We start from the raw sequence: 9,050 nt of genomic DNA, 5'->3' as shown, positions 1-9,050 counted from the left end.
TTTAAAAGTAGTCAATGATCAGTTGGGCTTCATCTATTGGTTGGCTTGTCATAATCAAATAAGTCACTGTAAAAAGAAAAGGTGTGATATTTACTCTATCACCAGCTTTAGGAATAATGTAAGTGCGAAGAATATGCTGGATGATACGGGCATTGCGGTTAAGAGAGGCTACCTTAGGAAAATGGCCAACTCCTCTACATCCTCTAATGACTTGATTTATTATTGTCCAGTCAAAGTTGGTGGAAGAAGTCAAAGTGTGGGCTCTAATCCCTTGAGTCCTTAAGTTCAAAAATATTCATAAATCTTCTTTATTGATCTCCACTTTCTTCTTAAAAATATACAACTTAATCACAGTTTGGTCGTAATTAAAGGACATGTTGGTAAGAAAGTAGTGGAAGGTCTCCTTATTGTATAGGTGGATCAGAGTCAAAATAAGACCAAATTGGGTAGAAGAAAAAAAGGTCCATTACCTTGAAATTGAGTTGATCTTGGAGAAAGACTCTAGAGGGCGTGATTTTGGTGGATGCAAATCTAGCGAAGGACTCGTCATTTTCTTTTGATAGAAAGTTTTCTTTAGAATTTCTAGAAGAAGGACCTTTGGTAAGTTCCTTTTGCCTGATTCTCTTGCTTGAAATAACCATGAATGAGATCTAGGGGAATATAATATTGAAAGGGTTTTTGAGGAGATGAAATTTGAGTTCAAAACCTTTCAATTTTAAAGAGAAAACAAGTTTTCATACGAACAAAAATAATTTCGTCCCATACTAATTTGGGTTCGTACGTACAAAAATTATTTCATATAGACAAATGAATTGGTCTAAAAAGAAACAGCTTTTCGTAATCATGCAAGTTACGAGGTGTCCTTTCGTATAGACTTTTGACCAAATGATTGTGCAGATGAACAGGTGTTTGTCCGGGACGATCAATTATTTAAGATCATTTTTATGATGGTTTGAAACATCCCCACATTGAATCGCCACATATTCGTATGTACGAACTAAACGTTCGTATGTTTGATCAGAAATAAAGAAACTGATCTTATCCGTATAAGCATCTACATGCTTACATATAATTAAATACAGATCGTCCGGATGATCGTGATGATCTTATAGATGAATGGTGATACAAAAACTAAAAACTTGTATGCAATCCGTTCAAAATGACGAACTTTTATTTTATCTAGTGAACGTACGCTCCTCTACGTTCGGATTAAGGCAAAAAAAGCGCAATACCGAGTACCGAGTTGTACCGAGTTTTTTAAAAAAACTTGGTATTGCGCTGTTTTGGTCTAAAACCGAAAGTAGAGGAGTGTGTGTTCACTGGATGTAATAAAAGTTCCAAAATGACAGTTTATAAGCTACACTATTCGTCCCGTACGAAAATAATTTCATATAGACGAATTTCACACTTCAAAATTTTCATGCCAACACTAAAAAATCATGAATCTTGATGTGAACGTACATAAAACAAACAGACAGAAAATTACAAAACCAAGCACGAACAAAACACTGAAAAACACATACAAAAAAATACAAAATCAAAAGACACACAAATAAAAATATCAATGTTTCTGAAACCTTTATTTAAGCATTCAAATCAATTACACCAAGCCTTATTCTTAATGTACAGAAGGTATCAAAGGCTAGTGGTTTTGTAAAAATATCTGCAAGTTAATTTTCAGTTGTAACATGAATGAGTTCAATTTCTCCTTTGGATACATGATCCTTTATAAAATGATACCTAATGTCTATGTGTTTGGTTCTTGGATGTTGAATAGAATTTTTAGAAATGCAAATAACACTAGTGTTATCACAATAAATGAGAATAGTATCTATTGTTAATCATAAATCAATCAACTATTATTTTAACCAAAGTACTTGTGCCACATAACTTTCTAATGGAATGTATTCAACTTCAGCAGTAGATAGGGCTATTGAACTTTATTTTCTACTGGACCAAGAGACTAAAGAATTTCCAATGAATTGACATATTTCAGAAGTACTCTTTCTATCAACCCTACAACCTGCAAAATTTGAATATGAATATCCAATTATTTCAAATGAAGAGCTAAACTTAGGATACCAAATTCCTAAGTTCTGAGTTCACAACAGATACCTTAAAATTCTTTTCACTGCTGTCAAATGAGATTCTTTTGGATCTGATTGAAATCTAACACATAAGCAAACACTAAACATGATATTGGGTTGGCTAGCTGTTAAGTAAAGCAAAGATCCAATTATCCCTCTAAATTTCTTTTTATTGATAAATTTTCCCTTAGGATTCTTATCCAACTGAACTGAGGAACTCATAGATGTACTAACAAGTATAACATTATCCATTTCATACTTTTTGAGGATGTTCTTAATATACTTTGACTGACTAAGAAATGTGCCTTCCTCAATTTACTTAATGCTAAAGCCTAGAAAGTAACTCAAATCTCCCATTAAACCTATCTCAAATTCACTACTCATTATTTTAGAAAAATTATCATAAAGATTTTTATTTGTAGATTTAAAGATGATATCATTAACATAAATTTATATAATGAGTATATCCACTCCCAATTTCTTTAAAAATAGAGTTGTGTCCATACTTTTTTTTTCAAAAGATCTCTCAAGTAGGAAGGTGCTCAACCTCTCATACCAAGCCCTAGGTATTTGTTTCAATCCATATAATGCCTTTTTCAATTTAAAAACATGATTTTGGTGTTTAGAATTTTTAAACTCTAGAAGTTGTTCTACAAAAACATCCTCTTGAATTACCCCATTTAAAAAGGTACTTTTAACATCTATTTGATACAATTTAAATCATTTAAAATAGGTAAAGGTTAACAAAACCCTAATTGCTTCAAGTCTAGCTACAGGGGCAAAACTTTCTCAAAATCAATCCCTTCAATCTGATTATACCTCTTATCCACCAATCTTGCCTTATTTCTTATGATTACTCCTGAGTCATTCATTTTGTTCTTGAATATCCACTTAGTTCCAACTACACTTTAATCCTTTAGCCTTCCAGTTAATTTCCAAATTTCATTTCTTACAATTTGATTTAGTTCTTCTTGCATAGCCAATATCCAAAATTCATATGAAAGTACTTGATCAATATTTGTAGGTTCTATCATTGAAATAAAGACTGAATGATTGACTTTTTTATTCAGGCCATGCCTAGTCCTGACACGCTCACTAGGTTCTCCTATAATCAATTCCTTTGGGTGGTTTTTAGAAAATCTCATATCTCTAGGCACTGGGTTTTCTACCTCCAAATTTTCTTCCAAATTCACTTTCTCAATCTTTTGGGAGTTAATCTCTATCTCATCCTCTTCAAAAATTGGCTCTTCCAAACTTCCAGATTTATCAAATACAACATGTGTGGTCTCCTCAATCACCAAAGTTTTTTTATTGAATACTCTATAAGATTTTCTAACACTTGAGTATCCAATAAAAATTCCTTCATCTGATTTGGATCAATTTTTTAAGGCAGATTTTCCATTATTATGAATGAACACCTTACATCCAAAGACATGCAAATGAGACAAATTATGTGTTCTCCCCTTTAATAACTCATAGGGTATTTTATTTAAGTTTGATCTCACATTCACCCTACTTAGAACATAACATGCAGTACTAACTGCCTCAGCCCAAAAATATTTAGTAAGTGAATATTCTGCCAACATGGCTCGAGCGACTTCTATTAATATTCTATTTTTTTTTTAATACCCCATTCTTCTGAGGGTTCTAAGTGCAAAAAAGTTGTGATCAATTTCTTTCTCATTACAAAAATCCTCAAATTTTTCATTCTCAAATTCTCCTCCATGATCACTTTGAATAATCATAATCTCACATCTTAGTTTTCTTTGAATAGAAGTCAAAAAGTTTCTAAATTCCTCAAATGATTCAATCTTATGAAATAAAAATCTAACCCATGTGAATCTTGAGAAATCATCCACAATCACAAATCTGTATACCTTCCCTCCTAGACTTATAGTTCTAACTAGTCCAAAAAGATCCATATGTAAAATCTCCAATGGTTTACTAGTTCTAAGATTTTTATTAGACTGAAAAGAGGACTTCACCTATTTTTCTAATTGACATGCATCACAAAGATGGTCCTTAGTAAAGTCAAGTTTTGGTATACCTTTCACTAAGTTCTTTTGGGTAATCCTCCTACGATTTTTCATGTTAGAGTGACAAAGTCTCCTATGCCAAAGCCATGACCATCAAAAATAGTTTTTAAACAAAAAACAGTGAAATTTTTAATGTAATTCAAGTCTAGCATATACACATTGTTTACCCTTATACCATTCAAAACATCATTACCATTCAGGCTTAATATGAAGCTTGTAGGAAAAAAATTTACACAATAACCTTTATCACATAGCTGACTAATACTCAGAAGATTATGCTTCAAGCCTTCTACCAACAAAACATTTTCTATAAAAATAGTTTTTAAGATTTCTAATCATACATAACCCTACCACCTTCCTTGTGGTGTTATCTTCAAGTGTAACATTACCTTCACTAATGGCTTCCAGCAATATGAATTGTGCAGTATCTCCAGTCATATGCTTTAAAAAACCATTGTCCATGTATCATATGCTCTCACGAGGCCTTGTGTGAGAGAGATCCTGCAAAAACATCAAATATTAGACCTAGGAACCCAAACAAGTTTGGGTTCACCTTTTTGCAAATTATAAATAGATGCATGTATGATATGTCTAGGTTTATGCATCTTAGGTTTTCACACCAAATGAGTTTTCTTCTTCAATGTATAGGTGTGAGCTATATGTCCAATCAATTCATAATTATGATATTTAACTCCTGGAAAAGGGTTTCTTAATTTTCTATAGTTTCTATGTCTATTTATGGATTACATAAATTTAGGATACAAAATAGGATTGGTTAAATCTTCAAGTTTTTGTGGTATCCTATTATCCTCGAGAGCTTCTATTTTCAGTTTATAAAATGAATTCATATTTTCCATGATACGATTTGTATAATTTATTCGATACATTTTGCTCTCAAATTCATCCTTATTTTTTTTTATTTTTTTTTTAGTTCTGCATAGGATGATTTTAAACTTTCGTGGTTCTTATTCAAATCATCAAAATCATCAAGCAATTTTATATGGTTGTTATGAATTAAAGCATGATCTTTCCTAAGTATCTCCTTTTCTCTTTGTAGTTCCTAAAATTCTAAGTTCAAACTAGCATGTATTTTCTTAAACTTTCTATATGCATCATGTATGCATTCAGAGATATCAAAAAGTTCATTATAAGACAAGTCACATACCTCTTCTTGATCTGACTGATCAAGATTATCGACCATTAAGCATAAATTAGTGACTTCCTCTTCCTTTTTAGTCTCTAACGAGTCTGAAACTATGTCCGCCCAGAAAGCTCTTTAGAATTTCTTCTTGCCCTTCTTCCCAATATATTTCTCCTCTACCTTCTCATTGTTAGGAGTGGCTTTGCATTTTGGGCAATCTGACTTAATATGTTCAGGTTTCCTGTACTCATAACAAATAACATCATTTGAAACCTTGACATTTTTATTAAATTTACCTCAATTCTATTGTTGGCGTCTTTTTTGCTTCCTCTTCAAAAAGCTTCTGAACTGTCTAGTCATCAGTGCGATGTCGTCTTCATCCTTAGGTTGTGAGAGTTCACTCTCTGACTCCTCCACTTTCAGTGCTATATTCTTCTCCCTTCATGGTTTACCTGTATCAATCTTTCTTTGACTCACCCCCTGCTCGTAAACAATAAGTGATCCAAGAAGATTGTCAATATAGTAAATGTTTAAATCTTTAAACTCTGTAACTGCAGTTATTTTAGCATCATAAGCAATAGGTAAGCAACGAAGTATTTTATTAACCATTTCTGTATTTGTTAGTTTCCTACCTAATGCATGTAAAATGATGACTATTTGTGTGAATCTTGTGTACATATCAGAAATGGATTCATTGGGTTTCATGTGAAATAATTCATAGTCATGCAATAAGATATTAAGTCTGAATTGTTTAACTTCATTAGTCCCTTATAAGTTATATAAATTCTATCCCATATATCCTTTCCACTCTTACAAGTGGAAACTCGTATGTAATCTTCAGATTTAAGAGCACAAAAGAAACTATTAAAGCATTTGGCATTAAGTTGTACTAAGTCACATTCTTCTACTATCCAATCCACAAAAGGTGTTTCAACTCTAACTCCATCAACTAATCTAGTTGATTTTGTATACCCTTCCTGAACTAAGATCCACATACGGTAATCAAGTGACTATAAAAATGTAAATATGAGTGTTTTCCAAAAATTAAAAAGAATATTGTCAAATAATGGAGGTCTAGTTATAGAGTAACCCTCGGGTGTGCTTTGGTTTTCAAATGTAGCCATGGTTGTTAATTAAAAAGTAGTTTAAACTTATGATTTTGAAATTAAGCTCTGAAACCACTTATTGAAACATGTTAAATATGAATTAGGTTGTTAGACCTAAGCTTATGTCCTAGCGGCTAACCAAGAGAGGGGGTGAATTGGTAATTTTAAAAATTTTACCACCCTTTTATAATTTTAAACCAATAAAAAACTTATGATAAATAATTTTTAAAAAAGATTTTTCAACCACAAATAACATAGAAACAGTAAAGTAAAAAAGGCAGTGGAAAAATAAAAAGACACAAGATTTATAGTGGTTCGGTCAAACACGCCCTACAACCACTCCCTAAAGTCTTCCACTTCAGGTATTGCACTATTACCACATAGTGTCTCTCCTTTTGCCCCTACAGTAGGGCGAATAAGCCTTTACAAAAACTATCTTCCACCACTACCCGGTGCGGTAGAGAACCGTCGTCCTTTTACACCCACCAAGTAAAGGCAGAGTACCTCCTGCTATTCACACTCTCCAAGTATAGGCAGAGAACATTCCCGCTGTTCACACTCTCTAAGTGTTAGCCCTTCTTCCTTTCACACTTCTCCAAGTGTAGGCAGAGAACCCTCCCGCTGTTCACACTCCTCGAGTGTCGGTAGATAATTGGGTCTCCTTGACAAGATCTTCTCATGAGAAATCTGGAAGGATAAGAGAAAAGAGTGAAATAATCACAATTCACAAACGAAGATCCTTACCTTTGAGTACCAAGTGAACACTTCACGCTCTAGTAGTAAGAAATCTCCTTCAAACACTCTCTCACACTCTCTTCTTCAATATCTCTTCAGTTTGCATGAGGACCAGTGGACAAAAAGATTACAAGATAGTTTTTAAGTGGACCTTTTATATGAAAGACATGAAAAACTGTCCAAAAACTGCAAGTTTTCAAATATGTACGTACTTGATCATCCAGTACGATCGTAATTCGTACGTACGAATAGTATAAAAACTGTTGTGTATGAACTCAATGTGCATTGGTATGAAATTACTTCATACCCGATCATCGTCCCATAAAAACATAGTTCGTCCGGTACGAATAGTTATTTTCAAGCTTCATTAAAAAATAACTACAGGACGGTCCACAAGGTTAAGGAACAGAGGACATCATCCTGGGATGAATGGACAGAATCGTCTGGATGAACTGTTAATTTCAAAAATCAGAGAACATCATCCAGGGATGAATGAGACATTTCGTCTGGATGAATAATTTAAGGTGATAAATCAGAGGATATTGTCTAGGGATAAATGGGACATTTTGTCTGGATGAATAGTGTAAAGTGAGAAATTAGATAACATCGTCCTGGGACGAATGGGACATTTCAGCTGGACGAACAATACAAAGTGAGAAATCAGAGGACATCGTCTAGGGATGAATAGGTAAATTCATCCGGATAATCAGGAGTTCAAAAATTTTTCCTCACTTTCTATTCGTTCCATTGCTCTCTAAGGGGTATAACTGACCAAATCGTCCCGTACGATCAGTATGAGAAATTTTGTCTTTTAAAGATCCCCCCAATGTGTGTGTCCTAAGTTACTCAATTACAATCACACTTTTTTTGACTCAAAATGAATAAATACAGACTCCAAATTATAAAATAGTATAGTCAGATCTTTATTTGAAGTCTTCATCAATTTGGAGTTTGTTTCCCAAAAATGGTAGTACATACAAGAGCCAAAAAACAATTCTTCAATAATGTGTTAGGAGAAATTAAGTAATCAAAATAATAATATTTGGAATCATCAAATTAACAAGTTGCAAGAATATAAAAAATGCAAAAACTAAGTAGTAACTCTCTTAACAAAATCTACATGTGATAAAGCAATTTAAAAAAAGTACACATTCATGTTTTCCAAAAATCCACAGGGATATTATCAAATAATGGGAGTCTAGTGATCAAATAACCTTCAGGTGTGTTACGGTTTCTAAAAATAGCCATAATTATTATCAAAAAGTAAACTAAACTTTAAATTTTGAAACAAAGCTCTGATACCACTTGAAAAGTCTTTATAGGTTGTTAGACCTACGTAATTATCTCAAAGCTAATCAAGCGGGGGGTGAATTGGTAATTTATAAAATTCTCTTGGATTTTTAATAGAAAACCAATTTAATAATTTTCACAATTTGATTATCTTTTTGAAATAAGCTTTTCAACCATAAAAATAAAATGCTAAAAATTAAAATGCAGAATATAAAAAGAACACAAAGATTTATAGTGGTTCAATCTAATAAGACCTATATCCACTCCCTAAAGACTCTCTCTTCAGGTATTGTAGTATTACCAAAGTGACTCTCCTTTTGCCCATACAGTAAGTTTGGAGAAGCCTTTACAAATTTCCTCTCTTCCACCAATCCCTAGTGTCGTAGAGTACCATCGCCCTTTCACACCCTTCAAGGGTCACATAGAATCCTCATCTTTTCACACCCTCTAAGTGTCAGTAGAGTACTGTCATCCTTTCATACTCTCCAAGTGTTGGCAGAGTACCAGATATTCTCCAAATATATTCTCTCGAGTAATTAGAAAGAAAAAAGAAGATAAGTGACACAAAAATAAAAGAGATTTTACATATGAGTAACCTTATGAATCCTTCACACTCCACTTACAAGAACTCACTCTCTCAAACACTCCCAAATCA

This window comes from Dendrobium catenatum, unplaced genomic scaffold (genome assembly GCF_001605985.2).
Source record: "Dendrobium catenatum unplaced genomic scaffold, ASM160598v2 fragScaff_scaffold_525, whole genome shotgun sequence".
In the NCBI taxonomy this organism is placed as follows: Eukaryota; Viridiplantae; Streptophyta; class Magnoliopsida; order Asparagales; family Orchidaceae; genus Dendrobium; species Dendrobium catenatum.
The sequence above is the reverse complement of the archived record's forward strand: the minus strand, read 5'-3'. Positions refer to the sequence as shown.